Genomic DNA, 17,684 nt, shown 5'->3' with positions numbered 1-17,684 from the left:
AGCACTCACCCTTGGCATTCACAAGGCCCTGATGATCCCTTTCATGGCAAAGCAAATACTAGAAAACGTGGAGATCAGAAAGTTAAATTAGGAAGTATTCTCAGTGTCTGTTGAAACATGAACAATTCTTTAAAAGGGACTCTTGTTTAAGAAACTGGAGGCACTAAACAAAGGCTAAAAAGATGATTACTAAATGCAATGCTTGGCCTGGGACTCAATTCTGTCTATACTAGAAGAAAAAAGGATGTTACAAGCAATATTATTGTATAAGCTGACTGAAATGAATTCAGACAACGGATTAGACATCTGGATCATTTCAGTGTTAGTAGTGGTAGGCTGGAGAGCTGGCTCAGAGTACTTGCTCCGGTTCCAGAGGACCCAGGTTTGATTCTCATACCTACATGGCTGCTCCCAACTGTCTGTAGCTACAATCCTAGGGGATCCAGTGACCTCTTCTGACCTCTGTGGACCTCAAGCATGCATGGGGTTCACATACGTACATGCAAGTCAAATACTCATGCACAGAATTTTTTTTTTAAAAAAAAGTGATTTTAAAAATTACTAGTTGGGCTACCAAGTGAGCTCCAGGAAAGGCGCAAAGCTACACAGAGAAACCCTGTCTCGAAAAACCAAAAAAAAAAAAAAAAAAAAAAAAATTACTAGTTGTTAATTATGCCGAGGCTATGAAAGAGGTTATCTATATTGGTAGGAAATACCCACAGGAGGACTTAGCTGTAGAAGGGCCGCTGCCAGTATCAACATTAGGACCAGAACTGGGCTTAAGTAACCTCAGCTCCCACTCAATATTTTATGCACTTATCTAAAACTGGACAAACAGACTGCTCTTTGATCACGCCACCTCATCAAAACTCCAAATCCCCCGGAACACAAATGTGAAGCCCCTCCGTGCTTTATAGAGTGATGCCATTCAACGAATGCAGTCACTACCCCAAGAACAGACACCCCCTTCTCCCAGAACCCGGCGTTAGCACGATGCCGAGATCAGTAGGGTATGCACCATGGCAACTCCGGCTGGCTTCTTCACTGGACTCCACCCATGGGCTCACTCAATCACTTCTGGAAGTCTTTGTTGGGAAACAGCTGCTAGGCAGCAGGATGATTTACGTTCGGCTTCAAGCGGGATCTGTAAACAGCATGACAGACAAATGGAGTCCCAAAGCTAAGCTACGTTCTGCCTGAGGGTCCTCTACCACACCGGTGGCACACGGCATCCTCCGCCGGCCGGCGTTCAATTCACGTCAGAACTGAAAGTCCCCAGTGTTCCTGTCATTCACCTTTCCTGTTGACTGAGGGAGGACAGGCCAGTCAAAATGAAAGACGACAGACACTACAGTGGGACTTGACCTCGAAGGTCCAAAGCCTTCAACTGTGCCTTGGGTGGGAGGTGGTACTTAGAATAGGTACCAAGTAAAGGGACTTGAGCCCAGGAGGCTAAGACCAGCACAGGGAATGTAGTGAAAGTGTCTAGAAAAAGGTGGTGGTGGTGGTGGTGGTGGTGGTGGTGGTGGTGGTGGTGGTGGTGCTGCTGCTGCTGCTGCTGGGGATGCTGCGGATGCTGCAGAACACACCTTTAATCCCAGAACTCAGGAGGATGTGAAGCCACGCCCCCCACAAAGCTTGCAGCCCAGCATAGAGCTCCAAGGAGCTGATGTTTCCTTTAAGAACACACCCTTAAAGGGGAGAGTGGGACCCTGGTCTTCTTCTCTTGGTCTTTTTGGTAGACGAGGCCTAAGGTGAACAGTTTGCTTAACCATACTTCTTAACCACAGGCTCACAGGCCTATAGTGGTGAGGCCAACCAGTCCCGGGCTACAGCCTCAAAAACTGGGATCGGAAATAAAGTGTTTAGTAAAATAAATATGTTACTCTAACATATTATATTATTACACACTATTTCTCGATATAAAAGCTTTAATAGTGGTCACTGGTATAAAATATGAAGACCACTGAAAGTCCAGCCAGAAGAAAACACTTTTAAGCCTAAGGTTCCCTGAGGAGAGCTCAGAATCTCAGGGAATTAATTCCTGGGATTCACGAGCATTTAAAGACGGCAAAGTCACAGGAGCCAAGAAGCCTCTGTCTTCAGACTCCGTGGCCAAGTTTTAAGAACTCCTGTATTTCGGGTACCGCTGCTGCGCAGATCTGGCTTTGCACCTAACATCATCTTAGGAGCTGGACACCTTAGGAGGGAGAGCCAGGATGCCCTGCCTTAGGAGACAGGCAAGCCCACACACAGCTGCAGGCTCTTTCGCCCCTGGTGGTATATTACTTGATACTGCCGTATCTAAAAGGAAAAGGAAAAAAAGGGCCAAAACAAAAATTTGGAATTCTCTCAGCAAGGGGAGGGTGGGAGGAAGGAAGGTCGTGGGGAGAGAGAGGGGGGGGGGGGGGAGGAGAGAGAGAGAGAGAGAGAGAGAGAGAGAGAGAGAGAGAGAGAGAGAGAGAGAGAGAGAGAGTGCTTATTCTAAGGAAGAGCAGAGAATTTAGGGGTGAACGCTGGGAATCAGCCCAGCGTGGCACCGTGCTGTGCTAGTGGTCGGCCAAAGCTCCAGAAATGACCTCATGTTACCATCCTTCCCCTCCTTTGTGAAACCGATTCCCCAAAGCGGGCTGACTCTCCTTCACCTCTGCCACCCTTCTCAGACAAAAAGAGAGAGAGAGAGAGAAAGAGAGAGAGAGAGAGAGAGAGAGAGAGAGAGAGAGAGAGAGAGAGACTGTTCCTGATAAGAAAAAACCAAAACATCAAGATTGTTTAAATTCCACGGAGACCAATTCATCATGGGGGGGGGGGATGAGGAGAATCCTTCCTACTCCCCAGTTAAATAATGGCATCGGGAACCCAGACTTAAAAGTGAGTATGAGGGGTGCAGGAGGTAGGATACGCATGTACATAAAGTCGACTGGAATGTGGAAACAGAGGCAAGAAGTAACTGAGATAAAACTCATCGTTAAGACTTGCAAGTGGAGGCTGGAGGGACGGACGGAGCAGAGGTTAAGAGCACTTGCTCTTACAGAGGCCACAGGTTCAGTTCCCAGCACCCACACACAGCCTTTAACCACCGTTTCAGGGGATCTGATGCCCCCTGCTGGCCTTCTCGGGCACTGCACATGTGACACACAAACATGCAAGCAAAAACAACTACGTACATTCAATAAAAATAAATACATCTTCAATAATAATAATTAATAATAAAGATCTGGAGGTGGAGGTAAATAGTGGTTGGCTGCACAGTCTGAATGTACATAATGTCACTGAGTTACAAACTTCAAAATGGTCAATTTAAGTTATATGTATTTTACCTTTTTTTTAAACAGGGACAATTTAAGTTATATGTATTTTACTTTTTTTTTTTTTTTTTAACAAGAATTCAATCATCTCCAGTTCTTCAAGCAAGTCCCTTCCTCAACTCTCACCCACACTGGAGAACAAACAGGTTGCGTAGTCAAAGCCTCTTAGCAGTTTATCCTTGGGACAAAGGCTATGAACTTGGATGGAGTCAGCAGCTGACCGAATCTTGGTCCCCACACCCGCTCCCTGGGGTACGAGTGAGGCCCTGCAACAGAGGCTCCCTGACCCAGCTTTGACTCAGGACCTCTGGGGAGACACAGAGGAGGTGGTGTCCAGAGGGGTTTGGGGAGGAGCGACCCGGAACCATCTGTGGGGAGGTGAGGAGCACACGCAAGCGAAGCCCCAGGCAATGGCAAAACAAGGGGGCTACGAAGGGATTGCTCGGGTGCATGTCACCGGGAAGAACACATCACAAACCAGGAGTCACCAGGAGAATGTGTGTGTGGCTGGGGATGCCTACAAGGAGTGGGGGGACAACTGCGGCGGCCGGCCATGTTAAAAAGTTTAATCCCCAGCTTTCACCGGAGTGTGCCAAACGCTCTCCACGCTCTATCTGTTTCCTTTGCTGCTTGTTCTGTGGGTCTCGGGGGAGGGCGTTTGGTGGTTTGTCTTTTGCCGTGGTTGGCTTTGGTGTTCCAGTAGCTTTACCCTCAAGTGAGAAAAAAAAATGTGCTAAAGATTACTAAAATCCGTATTCACGAGCGCACCAGAAGAACCCTTTATCTGTTAACAACAAGTTCGGTTCCCAGCGCCCACACAGTGGCTTACACCCACCCATAACTTCAGTTCCAGGGAGTCTGACACCCTCTTCTGACTTCCATGGGTACCGGGCACACCTGTGGCACACATATGTGCATACAGGCAAAACACATATAAAAAGTCTATAAATATTTTAAATTGATGTCTATGAAATAAGTCCCCATCACTCTGTTTCTGGACTGATTACCATTCTTTCTGTCTAAAGGAATCTGACTACTCTGGACACATTATAGAAATGGAATCATTCAATATTTAAGAATTGTGCATGTATGTGTATATGGCTGGGTTATTTGAGTGAAATACTACTGAGCGCAATAATGTCTTTAAAGTTTATTCGCATTATACTACGTGTCTGGATTTATTTGTTTATTTGGGGGGGTTATTAAAGCTATTTTAGTATAGACAAGCACCAGGACTAGAAGAGAAGAGCTCTAAAAACTAACGCACACCCAAGAGCATGGGTGTGGTCTCCTGAACCCCAAGCTGCACAGAGGGAAGACTTAGCAGGTGTGGGCAGGGACGCCCCCAGGCAGACTTGCCTGAACTCATTTTTTAGGGCTGCATGAGAGCACACATGTATTCTTACTGCCTCTGTTTATCCACTCATCCTTTGATGGACACTTGAGTTGCCTTGATCTTTTGTCTATTGAGAAGAATTCGGCTGTGAACATGGGTGTACAAATATTTTCTTGAATGTCTATTTTCAATTCGGTTGGGTCTGTGCCTAGAAATGCATATGGCACCGCTGTGATCATGTGGTAATTGTTTTAATATTTTAGGGAAGGGCTGTCCTTCTTCATGGTGTTGAATAATTCTACGTCCCGACCAACGACGTTCAAGGGGTCTAGTTTCCGAACATCCTTGCCGAAAATCTGTTGTTTTCATCTTGAAAAACTGAGACATCATTTATTGTTTGCTGTGGATGCCACCATCCTCATGACCCTGTGTCACATTCTCTGAAGAGTGAACATTTTCTCTGCCTCTCACTACTTGTACATCTTCTCCGGAGAATCTCCCATTCATGGTCTTTGACCATCCCTAGATTTTTCTGTTTTCTTTGGAGACAAGGTCTTACTATGTAACTCTAGCTGGTCTGGAACTCTCTGTATAGATCAGGCTGGATTCAAACTCACAGAGGTCCAACTGCCTCTGCCTCCCCAGTGCTGGGATTTGGCCATTTTTTTTTTTTAATGAAGTTTTGTTTCTGCTGAGTTTTAGAACTTCTTCATGTATTATGATTATGAACCCCTTACTAGATAGATGATTTACAAATATTTTCTTATACACCTTGAAGTTTTTCATTTGGGGCCTGAGAATTTGGATTTCTAGCAAATTCACATGTGACATTACAGGTCCAAGATCCATGATTATTTCCTCCCTCCCTCCTTCTTGTGCTATGTCAAGCCCAGGGCCTGTGGCCTGCTAGGCAAGCACTCTACCACTGAGGTAACTCACTCCATCTCACATTGCTCTTCTTGTTTCATCAAGCAGGAAGTAGACCCTCAGAAAGGTGGCCACACTTGCTCCAAGTTGTTGCACTCAAGGACAAGGCAGGGGTTTCACTTCAGGCCTTCTGACCTAAGACAGGCTCACTCAACACAATCTCTACCTAATGTAAAAGAAGGTTCCAGAGACTGCAATGAGCAGTCTATGGACTGAGAGAAAGGGTGGTATCATCTTCAAGCTTCTGTTCCTCTTCATCAAAACTAAAATGGCTGGAGCCCTTTCCCGGGATGTTATGCTCTGGCTTCATTAAGATGAACTGGCAGGACAACGCTTGCCTAGCATGCAGGAGGCCCTGGGTTCAATCCCAGGCCCCGAAGGGGTTGATAAATGAGGAATTGCTCTGAGGCAACAGGGAAAATGAGGGCGGCGTCTGGAGTTGACAAGCTGGGAGGAAGGGTCGATGTCGGAGCTAAATGTTTATCTTTCGTAGGTGAAGCAGGTGGTGTGCCTTTCTCCCCAGGCTATTCCCCGATAACAGCCCTATATGGTCAAGGTCCACAGCTGGCCCATCTGGGGCTTCTCCTTGTGTACAGGAAGAAAAGGCATGTCCCAGGTTGTGTAGCCAGCACATGAAATGTCTGGCCAGCCCAGGAATGGGGGTGCGGTCCACACTAAGCACTGCCAGTAGTGAACAGCTTGTCCATCTAGATATTCAAGTATTCTAACGTGAGCAACTCACATGGCCATGGTGGCTACACTTGAACAACCGAATAAAGGCAGTGCTTACTGGCCAGATGGGACCAGAAGTGTGTCTGGCCTCCTTCTCAAGGGAGGGCTTGTGGTGACCCCATGACCACAATGGTTATAAATACTGAGAATGTAGGGAATTGACCAACTGGGGTTTGAACGTCACGTCACTGATGACCAAGTTGTGATCTATCCCGACATAAAACTTGCTACTTGAAACTTTTATCTTTTATTAAGTACGAAGGAAAAAAGAAACCTACCCCTCGTGGAAACTAGGCCCAACTGGATTCTTACAGAGCCCGGAGCTTTGTGTTGAACTTCATAGCTGCAAACCCCCAAACACGGTGATTTGTAGGCAGTTGTGAATAGAAAGTGTGGCGGTCCCTGGATGAAGACATGAGCCGCATTTGTCTGTGTGTCTCTAGATACTGACATTCCCTGGGGCCACCACAACAAAAACAGAATTAAGATGCAGAAGGAATGCAGGCCCTTCCTTTGCTATCCCAAGCCTGGGAATCTTTTCAAATTTAAATGAATATCTGTCAAACTAATTAAGAGAAGATGTAATGCTCTTGTTCTGTGCTCATTAGAGAACAACTTACTGGTCATGAATTCCTCAGGGAGTGGGAGTGAGCAGTCTCCACGCTTGCTTAAGATTCCTGGCTTTGTGTATTTCCAGTTTGGCCTGTTCACCTCCCAGACCCAGAAAACCCACAAAATATGCATTGAATCAAGTTTTAATTCCATCAAACCAGAAATGATGAGAGGCTGCAAGGGAGGCTTTGAACCTGGAGGAAACAACGGGGATCACTGACATCTGGAAGGCATCCCTCCCCAGATGTTTCACACCAAAGAGAACACTCCAGGTTTCAAATGTTTTGTGCACATATTCATATGTGTAAATTGGACTTACACACACACACATACACACACACACACTGAGAGAGAGAGAGAGAGAGAGAGAGAGAGAGAGAGAGAGAGAGAGAGAGAGAGAGAGAGAGTGTTTTCCCTCTCACTTTTATAAATCTTGGACCTGAAGCTGAAGAAGCTGATTTGGGAGAACTCTGTCAATTGTGCCAGAGTTGGGCTAAAGTTTAATATCCAAACCCACACACATTTATGCTCCTACAGTAAGTATTTATGGAACTGTGTCAGCCGCCAGTACAATACTATTTGTAGCTTACTGTACATCTATAGTTAATACTCCTGGTACTCTGTAGGCAGATGTTCTTACTCTCACTTTATAGGAGAAGAACAACAGGGCTGGAAAGAGAGCTCAGTGGTTAAGAGCACAACCTGCCTTTGCAGAGGACCTGGGTTCAGTTCCCAGCATGCACATGGTACCCTCTTCTGATCTCTAAGGGCACCTGAAATCAGGTGGGGCGCATAGACTCACTCAAATACATATCCATAAACAAAATAAAAATAAATAAATCTTAAAAGTTAGAAATTAAAGAGAAAGGAAGGAAGGAAAGAAAGAGAGAGAAAGAGAAAGGAAGCAAGCAAGCAATAAAACTTACACATTTTTGGAGCTCTGAAATGCTGAAATGATTGTGGACCCAAAGTTTTATTATTAAAAGTAAAGTTAACTGTTGTTATTAGAATTTCCACTAAGGGTCACATTTCATGAAACATGGATTTTTATCCACCTATTTAAAAGTCGGATGGGAGAGCTGGCTCATTAATTAAGAATGCCTGCTGCTTTTCCAGAGGACCTGAGTTCAATTCCCAGCTCCCACCACAACTCACAACTGCCTGGTACTCCAGCTGTAAAGGGTCCAGCACCTTCTTCTGGCCTCTGCCAGTGCCCTCATCCCCACGGTCCACAAACACACAGAAAAACTAAAAGAAACCTTTTTATAAAGTTGACATCCTTAAAAACTTGTTCCTATGCCCTGGCACGTGTGCCACTGAGAAGTTCTCTCTCCTCCTCAGAAAGGCCACCACTCCTTCCTCATCCTCGCCGATCAGCTGAGGTGCCCGGCCGGCGCTCTGGGCGACGCAGGCAATTTTGCTTGGCGATTTATTGCTTCTTTCCGCTTGCTAAGAACATCTTAAACAGGATTATCCTAACTTCTGCTTACCCAAGATGGAAGGGTGGTCTGCGCTGCTGCTCTCTGACAGACCGAGGGACTTCAGAGCGGAATGCACACAGGGTGCAGAGCCTGCCAAATTCAAATCTAGTTTATTCACAAGCAAAATTGGTTCTCTCTTTCCACCATGTACATCCTGGGGATGGAATTCAGGTTGTCAGGCTCAATGGTAAGCGCCTTTATTTGCTGAGCCACCTTGCTGGCCTAGAATATGTTCTTAAAAGTTAAGTGTTTCACCAGGTGTGGGTACATGCCTTTAATCCCAGCACTCAGGAGGCAGAGTTTGAGGCCAGCCTGGTCTACAAAGCGATTTCCAGGATAGTGAGGGCTGTTACACAGAGAAACCCTGTTTCAACATCCATCCCCCACCAAAAAAAAAAAAAAAAAAAAAAAAGGTAAGTGTCTCAAGGAACATGAAGTCATTTAAAGCAAGTGCCTTTATGTCACTTTGGACATGGGACAGTTGCAATGACCCAAACACCACTTCCACACTTAGTACAAATATATGATGATAAAACACAATGTGATGATGGTAAGGTCAATTACCATAAAAAACGACTAAGGCACACTGAGTGCTTTGTGATATGTATTAGATTATTTAATCCTTATTATTATTCCTGAGGATAATACTATGACTTTGATGACGTCAAAGATCGGGAAACTGAGGCAGCGAGAATGATTTCCCCAGTGCCGCCCAGTCAGAGCATCCGCTGGGACTTGAATCTAGCCCTTGTGGGTTGGGCACCCAACCTCCTAACTCTGCGCATGTGCACAAACACACACGGGAGCCAGAGGTTCCCACCGCTCTCCACCGCATCTGGGGAGGCAGCGTCTTTCACCTAAACTGGAACTTACTAATCCAGCTGGACTGGCTGACCCCAGGTACCCCATCTCACCTCCTCAACACAGGGAGTATAGGACCAGGGTATAACGGATTCGGGGGGCTGGACTGTGGTCCCCCTTTTTCCGTGCTAATCGCTTTATTGGCTGACTCATCCTTAGCCCCATGACCCCCTAATTCTTTGTCTCATTTGCACAGTGAATTTGGCTGAAGTGCCTGAACCCACAAAAAAACACCTACCACAGTAAGAGCTATCTGCTTTCCTCCAAGCTAGCCAAGAGGAATTCGATTTAAAAGCTATTACATATTAAGATTATTAACCGTGCTGGGTTTGGTGGCACACACCCGACACCAACACTTGGGAGGGAGAAGCAGGAAGATCTTTGTGAGTTCAAAGCCAGCCTGTTGTACATAGTCTAGAACTTACTACATAGTAAGTTCCAGCTAGCCTAGGATACATAGTAAGACACCATCTTAAGAGAGAGAGAGAGAGAGAGAGAGAGAGAGAGAGAGAGACACGGAGGGAGGGAGCGAGGGAGGGAGGGAGGGAGGGAGGGAGGGAGGGAGGGAGGGAGGGAGGGAGGGAGGATGGAAGGAAGGAAGGAAGGAAGGAAGGAAGGAAGGAAGGAAGGAAGGAAGGAAGGAAGGAAGGAAGGAAGGAAGAAACAAAGAAAGATTATTAACTGTATGCCTTTTGAAATCTTACAGCTAATTGGACATCAGCAGTGACTTCCCACTGTGCAGTTATTTTATTCATCACACTTATGTTATTAGTAACCTGTGGGCTTTGGGAGCCTCACCAGTTCTTATCTGACTGTGCTCTGCAGGATAAGGGTCCTGCACTGGAGGAGAGTGAAGTTCAGGGGAAGGGAACTGAGAGTGAGATTCGGGGAATGTGCTCGACCTCCCTCCGCTGGATCTGCCTGCAAGGAGGCCGGTGGCCCTGCTCTGGGAGAAGGAAAGCTGCCGTGGAAGGCAGCTGATGCGGAGATGAGCGTCCACAGCCCTTGATGACATGGTCAGTTCACTCTTAGAGTTCCGTACATCGTGCACATCGGAAAACCAGTTTTAAAAGATAAAATCTCTCTCTCTCTCTCTCTCTCTCTCTCTCTCTCTCTCTCTCTCTCTCTCTCTCTCTCTCTCTCACACACACACACACACACACACACACACACACACACACACACACACACACAGAGTATATCTTAACAATCAGTTTGGCTTTTTCTAGAATCACTTCCATGTTTTCTTTCCACTGGATGAGCATATGGAGACTTGCTCATATCTCACTGGCTCGTAAGAGTGGCCTCCAGGTTTTTGGAAAACGGGCCCATTTCCGAGTTTGATTACATGGAACCTAAGTTCACTAACTCCATTTTGCTTTGATCCGTTCAAACAGTGGCCTCCCATAAAAACCCTTTTACAACCACACACCCTTGGGCTTTATTTCCTTAGAAAGTAAACAAGACTGAATCTGCCCAGCTCAGTTCTTTCCTAAGTTCCTTTTCTTTTTTGAGCTACAGCTTCACTGACGTGGCCCAGGCTGGCCTGGAACTAGAGGCCTTCCTGCCTCGGCTTCCTAGTTAAAGGCCTTGTCCCATTTAATCTGCTCACTGCTAACCAACGTATTTTCTGTGAGCCCCAATACGGGTAAGTCTTAATAAAAGTTATGTACCTTATTCCCTTAAAAAAAGGTGGTGGCGCACACCTTTAATCCCAGCACTCGAGAGGCAGAGCCAGGTGGATCTCTGTGAGTTTGAGAGTTTTTAGCCTGGGCTACAGAGTGAGTTCCGGGAAAGGTGCAAAGCTGCACAGGGAAACCCTGTCTCGGAAAACCAGGAAGAGAGAGAGAGAGAGAGAGAGAGAGAGAGAGAGAGAGAGAGAGAGAGAGAGAGAGAGAGAGAGAGAGAGAACATGGAGGCCAGGGGCTCTCACTGTGCATTTCACAAGACCAGAACTCTGGGGAGAAACACTCACTATTTAACATTTCTTCCCTTTTTTTGAGGTAAGTTGATACTGACAGGGCTTCATAATTTTTTTTCTAGCTGTTCTTTAGTTCTCTTTTGGTATCACGGCTGGTACTTATCCCGGGGTTTGGGGCAGTAATGCTCAATAAATGGCTCGCAAACTCAGGGAGAGATGGAAGAAATTAGGAGAAGAGGCCGTGGCAGTTGCCCCTGGCTGGCTTCAGGCTGGGCCGGCATTTGAAAAGCCAACTTTCCCTGTCCTTGGAGGAGTGTTGAAATGTGCAGGCCTCTCCGAAGGGCCTCTCAGCTCGGCTTCCAACAGCGCCAAGGAACAGCTGTGTGTGCACAGGGCCCTCAAGAGACCGGAGTGTGCGGGGAGTGTGCGGCCGACCCGGCTGTTCTCTCCACCCACAGTCTCCCCAGAATCTGGCTGGATTGTTCGGTAACTGGAGAGCTAGACAAGAGGAGACTGAAGCTGTGGGAAGACAAAAACAAAAACAAAACAAAACAAAACAAAAAACCCAACTCCCTACACAGCCTGGGGGACATCATTTCAATTATCAGAAAACAAGGGGAGCTCCTTTCAACTGTGTGTGTGTGTGTGTGTGTGTGTGTGTGTGTGTGTGTGTGTATGTGAGATATGTGTGAATTCAGGTGTGCACACACCATAGCACATATGTGGAGGTCGGAGGACAACTCTTTCTGTTAGCCCTTTCTTCCCCCTTGTTTAAGGCAGGTTCCCTTGGTCCCTTGCCTCTGCATAGGCCAGATCAGCTGGCCCCAAGGCTTCACGGGAGTCTCCTGTCTCCACCTCACTGACCGCAGACATGTGCTACCGTGTCCATATGGGTCCTGGGGATTAGAACTCACTTCCTCCTGCTTGTGTGGCAAGTGCCTTATCCACAGAGCCACCTCCCCAGCCCTAACCCTGGATGATCCCATCACAATATTACTTCCTGAATTCTCACTGCTCCCCTTTTTATAGGGGAGGTAAACGCACACCAGAGTTTGTCTTCAGTTACATTAAACCATAAAAGCATTTTTTAGTTGGTGAAAACATAAAACAGGAGCATTTCTAAAAGTTTCTATATCATCCCCATAGGCAATGAAAACTGGCAGGACCTTGAGGGACATTCCAGAACAATGACCAAAGTGCACGATAAGACAGCTTCTTGATAAGAATATTGATAAAAAATGAAGTACATTTTTTTCGGTTCTATTAACTACCCGCACCACAGGCTGGTATTCACAGTAGTCTTAGTTAACTACTGTTAATTGTTAATGTAATGAAAATGTAGCTCTGTGGCCTCTAAGACTTGGGAAAACATCTTGGTCATGTGACAACCAGTCACCATGTTTTTCTGCCTTTCTTCTCGTGGTTTCTGCAGGTTGGGGATCTGCTTTTCCATGCTGAGTGTAATCAGTACAATCTCTCCAGGCCCACTAGGAGGGAGCATGTGACGCAGGTCATCTGCTCTCTGACTCACGTGACATTCAACTAACTCCTTCTCCTGGGCCAACCCACCAAGAAGGCCATACAGTTGCCATCTAGTGGATGTCTGTAACCTCAGGACTAGGCGAAGGCTAAAAGTGAGGACCAACCTTTCCTGACGTCTGGAACTGGCCTTCGTCACAGGAACAGCAGCCACACCAGTCACTGGCAGCAAGAACAGGGACACTGGCAATGACTGTAGATGAGGCTCCATGTTGACAGAGCTCTGCCCAAGACCATCATGACAAGCACAGGGCCCAGGAAGAACGCTGCCGGCTAAGTACAGTATCAAAACCAAAACGCCACTTTCTGCAGAAGGCATGGGAAGGGGCTGGCAAACTCTAGGTTTAGCATCTGGGTTGAGGTAGGCTCTCTAGATGTCGCCCAGGCTGACATTGAATCCACGGTCCTCCTGCCTCAGCCTTCCATCTAGCTGCGATCAGAGGTATGTACCACCGTGCTTGGCAAAAATGTGGTTTGGAGAGTTAGAGATGAGTGTGAAATGGGGGGATTTTGTTTTTCTTTTTGGGGTGGTAGCAGGGGTTGAGCCTGGGATGTAGGGCATGCTAGGTAAGCGTTCTACTTAACCAAACTGCATTCCCAGTCTTTTAGTCTGGAAAGAATAAACAAGGGTGATGAAATAGCTAAGCATTCTGTGTGTCCTATTTTGAATGGCCTGATTTGAATGGCTAGGGGTTTTGCTCTACTTGAAAGAAATCCTAACCCAAAAGACAGCTATGATTTCCTTTTATAACAATTGGTCATTCTCTGAAGGGACACAGCGCAAGACCAGGGTGTTTTTCCTCTGGCTCCCGAGCTGGTACTGAGCCTTGCTTTTAATCTTTAACCACAACACTTACATAAGGAACTTTTATTGTTATTATTCAACAGCGAGAGCCTGACCACACACTGTGTCAAAGTTCTTGGCTTTATCAGTCCTTGCAGGATTATGACAACCTTCCCCTGGGCAGCTAAAGAGAAAACCCAGGATCCACTCTTGCTCCCCCTCACTCAAGCAGCTGCCTGTCGCCCCATCATTCCAAGGACCAAATGCACCGCTGTGCCCTGTCCTGACTGTAAGTCCTGCCCCCACTACTTCTCATCCAGATTCATCTTCTCTTTGTGGTTTAACTCCAGACTTGCCCAATTCAAATCCACCTTCCAAAATGAAGCCAACGGTTGGTTGGGGATGTGGCTCAGTGGTAGAACACTTATCTACCATGTACAAAGCCCTGGGGTCGCTTCTTATCACCAGAAAACCAAAAGCAAAAAAGAACAATAAAAAGACACACCAACATGCAGCCGGAGTGGTCTTTAGGAACCCAGGTCTGAAGTTGTTATCTCTGAGTCTCTTCTAGTTCTCATCACCTCCTCCTCCGCACTGCTGGGTCCTGCTTAGTCTCACCCACACCCTCAAACAGGTTCCAGGAAGGGGAGCTGTAACCAGACAGGCCGACCCGAGCTCACTTGGCACCTGTGCAGATTAGGAAATGGCATCTTTGGACCAGGAAGTGAAGCCTAGGTTGGACTGTAGCAACCACCCCACTTCCTGGGCATCTCCACCCTGGTGTTTTGGTTTTGTTTTTTAAGCACATCACAAATGAACCACTCACCTACATCCCTGACTTGAGGTTCTCGTCACACATCTGCCTTGGAACAAGCTGTTTACTTTGTCTAGGAGACCTTCACTTCCAAATCTAGAGCCAAACTCCCATCCATGTTTTCAAAGACCCCGACAGCCATCCTTCTCTAAGAAGCTTCGGTGGGGGCTGAGGAGATGGCCTAGTGGTTAAGTTCACGTGTTGCTCTTTCCAGAGGACCCAGGTTCAGTTCCCAGCATGCACATGCCGGTTCACAACCATCCACAATTCCAGGACCAGGGCATCTGATGCATTCTTCTGATCGCTGTGGGCCCTGACATGTGTGTGGTACACATACATGCAGGCAAAATACTTACACATTTAAAATAAATTTCCAAAAAATTTTAAAGAAGCTTTTATTGTTGTTGTTGTTTTGATGGTACTGGGATTGAATCCAGAACATCATGCATTCTAGAGATATTCTCTATCACTGACCTACATCCCCAGTCTTCATGTTTCTGGATGGCTTTGTATGCATATGGTCATGTGTGTGCATGTGTATATGTGTGCCTATGGATACCAGAGATCAACCTTGTTTTGTTTTTTAATTTTCTTATTTATTTTTTATGTGCACAGGTGCGCTGCATGTATGACTGTGCACCGTGTGTGTGCCTGGTGCCTGTGGAGGCCAGGAAAGGGTGGCAGGGCCTTTTGCAACTAGAGTTACAGATGGTTGTGAGCCACCATGTGGGTGTGAAAAATCAAATCCAGGAGCAGCAAGTGTTCCTAACTCCTCCTGAGCCATCTCTTCAGTCCCTACCCACCCCCTCTTTGAGACAGGGTCTTTCACCGGCCTGGACCTCCCCCATTGGGCTAGCCTGGCTGTCCAGCAAGCCCCAGGGTCCTACCTGTCTCGGCCTCCCCCAGTGGTGGCCTTACAGGTGTACATTGCTATACATTCTTAGGAGAGTTTTGTTATCCAACTCAGGTGCTGACTGAGCTGTTTCTTCAGCTCTATTACATTTATTTATTTGTTTGTTTTATTCACTGATTTATTTGGTGCCTGTTAGAATTATAGACTTTCTAACCTCTTCCCTACATTAGATGCTGAATTCTCTGGCGGCAGGACCCCGGCTTTCAGGGCTGTGGGCTACAGAGCCTGTCACATGTCACAGTACCTGGGCGATTAGAGAGAGAAACTTACTGAAGGCCGAGCGAGCACTGCCTCTTGCTTTCTTCAGCTTGTCACAGGGTAAGATGGAGGCCTTTCCGTCACCCCCACCCCAGCAACCTGGAGATTAGGCCATGAGGCCTGCTTCCTCACATTACATAATCCCTGCTCAAATAGCTAGAAGCCAGATCTCACTTGGCAATTACTTCATTAACCTATGATTAAGGAGAACAAACATCTTGGATTTCGGCTTCCTGTCCCCTCCTGACAAGTTCACTAGTACATCTGTCACCGACCGTGCTGGCCCTTAGGAGGTCCTGCTCACTTCTTTGAGCAACCCCACCCCTCCCCCACCCCGTCTTAGTCTACGGAACCTGAGCCGCCCCTAAGGATCTAAGGCACACAGAATTTACGGCATCCACTATTTACACACACTTTGGATGTTTTCTTAGTAAGTATGTCTTAAAAAACGTTTTTTTAAAGAGCAGTATTCTTGCTGACTTACAGACTTAGCATCTTACATTTCTAGTTTTCATAGGACTCTTTATCATTCATCCAACTGGCCTGCCTCTGATGCCCACATGACTCTCATTCATGACTTCACTCAGCTCCAGTGGTCAGTCTCAGATCCCAAATTCTCATCTATATCAGTCATCACAAAAGAACAGAGGTACCAGATTTTAGCTTCGTGTCCAAGTCACTTATGTATCTGAAATCAAGTCATTTTACTTATAATAAATGTGTTTTGTTTTTATCCCATTTTTTTGTTATTGCTTTTATTTTTGTTGGGTTTTTTTTTTTTAATGTCCATTCATGTTTTGCAATGGTGTCGGATCCCCTGGAACTACAGTTGTAGACAGTTGTGAGCTGCCATGTGGGTGCTAGAAATTGAACCTGGGTCCTATGGAAAAGCAGTCAGTGTGCTCTTAACCGTGATCTCTCTAGCCCATGACAAATGGGTTTTCTAATCGGCTGGCCTCCTAAGCAGTTACTTTAGGATGGACTGAGAAGACACGAGATGTATATGATAGAGACGGAAGTTACTGTCTGCCTCTCACGTTGACTGCAGCAGAACATGGCCCCATGGAGCCTTTGGGAAAGGGTTGGAACTGTCTTCCCCAGCCGTGAGAACCAGGCAGGTCACTGCGGGTGGAAAGTGCAACAGGGACCCAGGCTGTGAGTCAGATGACAAGGCTCCAGAGCTGTGGACACAGGAAGAGAGCCTGGTGACGGCTCCTCAGTAACCCAGAGACACATACCAGCACGTACGGGAGGACAGGGATGTTGCTGCTGTTATTGCAAATGACGTAAGTGGCACTGAACTCACATGGACATTTAAGGGAAAAAATGGACTTTCTTGTTAAGTCCAGGAATAGACAGAGCCTCAGGGAGTGAGAGATGTCAGGCTCTCCCTCATCCCCGTCCAGTCCTGCATCACCCCTTGTTTGATCAGAGTGTCTGTCCCTCTAGACATCTCTCTCTACGGTGTGTGTGTGTGTGTGTGTGTGTGTGTGTGTTTGTGTGTGTGTGTGTGTGATGAAAATGAGGCATACATGCATCTACTCCTCACTTTTATCTGTAATCAACATAATTCATTGTGTGTGTGTGTATGCGTGTGTTGTGTGTGTGTGTATGTACATGCATGAATTGGGAACACACATAGAAATTCAAGCAGAGTGTAGAGCTTCAAACCGACCCCATCCCAGAGTCACTACCTCAGAAGGAAGTGACTGCCTTCTCCTAAACTCAAAATGCAATAAAATAGAGTCCAAAGAAGCGCTTTGGTTTGCCCGGCCTACATGCTTATTTGACATGGATCCTTGTGACTGAAAAGTCATTCCACAGTCATTGTCCCCTCTTCCCTCACAAACGTAACTCCAGTTTTCCTACAGTATCAGATCGACCTGAGCTCAGGATGCTGGATCCTTCTATGACCCCAAGAGAGTCACACTTGATCTATGCCAATCACAGTGATGACACTGCTGTTGCTAGTGTAGACACGGGTATGGGACACAGACTGAATAGGAAATCTGACCCACAGCACAGTTCACAGTGAGGAGGGTGGCAAATGTATTCCTCATCTCGTTCCTCCCACTTCAGGGCTGTGGCTAAACCCGGGGCCTCGCACATTCTAAGCAAACACTGTTTATCACTGAGCAGTGCTTCCTCAAACTCTTTCTCAATCTTTACACAACATACAAAACCCGGACTCTCTCTTT

General features: G+C 46.6%; 1 protein-coding gene and 1 long non-coding RNA gene across 3 annotated transcripts in view; both read right to left on the bottom strand.

Annotated features, from left to right (window-relative positions):
• The window catches only part of Shroom3 (shroom family member 3), a 318,788-nt gene that overhangs the window by 140,605 nt on the left and 160,499 nt on the right, over positions 1 to 17,684 (bottom strand). The gene's annotated exons all lie outside the window — the stretch shown is intronic.
• LOC143267655 (uncharacterized) lies at positions 3,286 to 8,509 on the bottom strand. Its single transcript, XR_013043022.1, has 2 exons — positions 3,363 to 8,509; positions 3,286 to 3,320 (listed from the first exon to the last, which is right to left on the bottom strand). It is a non-coding gene; the product is annotated as an uncharacterized LOC143267655 (long non-coding RNA).

This window comes from Peromyscus maniculatus, chromosome 10 (genome assembly GCF_049852395.1).
Source record: "Peromyscus maniculatus bairdii isolate BWxNUB_F1_BW_parent chromosome 10, HU_Pman_BW_mat_3.1, whole genome shotgun sequence".
NCBI classification, from domain to species: Eukaryota; Metazoa; Chordata; class Mammalia; order Rodentia; family Cricetidae; genus Peromyscus; species Peromyscus maniculatus.
This window is presented reverse-complemented; position numbering and strand designations above follow the sequence as displayed.